Raw genomic sequence first — 2,362 nt, forward strand, 5'->3', positions numbered from 1 at the left:
CTCTGCTCGGCCACTGCTGCCCTGGCCCTGCTCCTGCCCCTTGCGGGCCCCTGGTGCTTTCGCCTGAACCAAGGGTGATGTCCCTTCAGCAAAGGCTCTTGAAGGACCTAGCAGGGCTCTTTCGGGCCGACAGACACACCCACTATGCCCCCAAACCAGCACACGCATGGTGCATCCACATGGTGCATCCACTGAGCCGGTTTCTCCCTCGACTCAGATTCCACTCGTAGGAAGCGTCTGTCCCCAGCCTTGCAGATAGGTCAGGTGCTGATTAACATCAGCAGCAATTAACACGGCCCGTGGCCAAAAACTGTCACATCCTTTCTCACTGGGCGACTGCCACCCACACCCCAGCTCCCGCCTTCGCTGATTTTGGTCAGAAAAGCAGCTGCCAGGTCACACCATCACATGAACCAGTGGTTGAAGTCTTTGTCTCTGCTCCCAGCTTGTACAACAAGGTCCAGGGTGTGGAAGATCTGAGGCTGAGATGAGGAAACAGGCCCTCCAGTGCACCAGCCTGGCAGCTGGGACCTCCCTGACAGAGCACCTCAGGGTGGACACCGACTCGAAGGAGCTGCAAGGGACCGGAGACCTGTGGCTGCACCCACAGCAGAGTGGCCCTGGGGGCCCAGGGCCAGGGTGGCTACGGGCAGGGCTGGGCCAGGCTTCCATGGTGAAGTCAGACCCTCCTGGTTCTCTCTGACTTCTCTCCATGTGGGTCTTCAGTCCCTCTCTGTCCCTGTTCTGAGACTCCAGCTTTCTCGGGCACCGCTTGCCTGTCCCTGTCTCTTTCTCTTGTTTCTCTGCTTGTAGTCATATCTTTCCTTCTGTAGACAGCTCCCTCCATGCCACAAGGGCCTCCAGCATGGTGTACTGTCCCCACAGGTCGCTGTCCCAGATGACTGGAGTCCATCCTTCACAGCAGCTGGGGCAGTGGAGCCCACGGGACCCCGCCGGCACCCTGGACCACACACAGCCTAGGGACCAGTGCAGCCCCAGAGGAGCCAGCAAAGGTGGGGACAAGGTGCCGAGGAAAGGGATCCAGCAGACAGGCTGATTCTGGCTGGGCTTGAGGGGAAGCCAAGGGAAGAGGGGAACCTGGTGTGCCTGGCATGAAGCCGAGCTACCTCCCTCCTGCCGGCCTGTGGGCAGTCGCTCTAGGTAGGCAGTGGAAGGGGTGCTGTTCAGGAAAGCAGCCCGTACAAAGCGGGGGGCATCACAAACCCTACTGGGCACTCATGGCCAAGACCGTGGGAGGCACCCTGTGGACTCCTGGGATGGAGGACAGAAGAGATGAGGGCAGGGTCTGGTCTCTCCCCAAGGCTAGCAGGAGGACTGAGCCCTTGTCTGCACCAAGGAATCACCTTCTCTCCTCTGGCCCAGGAGGACAGAGGCTCAGAAGCTTCCCTGGAGACCGTGCTCTGTGGGTGAGATGAGGAAACAGGTCCCCGCAGTCCAGGTGAGGAAACACCGAGGGTCCGCTGAGACCAGGACTGTCGACTTTGTCTACACTGGGGGTGCATGTTTAGAAGTGGAGCAAACTGCATATTCCTACAAGTTTAGACTCTGACCTCCAGGAAGACCACAGTCTACCCAAAGCTGCCCCTGCTGTTTGCTCCCCAAATCTGCCCAGGCCGAGACCGGAGCCTGCCTGGAGCTGTCTGGATGCGTCTCTCCCTTGCCCTTGTCAGGGTGCTGCTGGCCTTGGGTGCTCAGTGGAGAAAGGAGACTGGAAGCCCCGGAGTCACCTGCAGGCCAAGGCCGGGAGCCAGGCGGAAGAAGAATGCCTTCTCTGGGGTGGGCAAGAATGTCAGAGCCTGGAGGGGCCACAGAGAGAGAAGTTCACCCACAGGCCAGGAGCCAGGCGGAAGAAGAATGCCTTCTCTGGGGTGGGCAAGAATGTCAGAGCCTGGAGGGGCCACAGAGAGAGAAGTTCACCCAAAGCGAGCTGGCAGGTGCCCAGCAATGGGGTCAAAAGTCCGCTTCTTCATTTTCCCTGAAATGCCAAAGGACTCATTCCCAGTTTGTTTCCTGGGCTTCGGCTGGAAAAGGCAGAATCTGCAGCTTCTAAGCAGGCTTTGAGTTCTGAATGAATCTTTTAATTAACACAACTGTTCTACTAATTGATCCTAGACTCATTTTAAAGTTGAAAGGTGGGGATACCAGCTGCTGAGTGGGTAATGTGCCATCTGCAACTTTGCTGTTAAATTTTGGGCAATTTAATCCTGCCAGCCCAAGTTAGCGTTGGCAGAAGGAAACTGGATGAGTGGGGCAAAGCGAAAAGCAAAAGCAGCCATGCGGGGAGGTGCTGAGAGAGGAGGGCTGAGCCTTACGGAGTAAAGTGGGTGTTTCATTTTTAAAG

Source organism: Rhinopithecus roxellana, chromosome 11 (assembly GCF_007565055.1).
Source record: "Rhinopithecus roxellana isolate Shanxi Qingling chromosome 11, ASM756505v1, whole genome shotgun sequence".
Classification (NCBI taxonomy): domain Eukaryota; kingdom Metazoa; phylum Chordata; class Mammalia; order Primates; family Cercopithecidae; genus Rhinopithecus; species Rhinopithecus roxellana.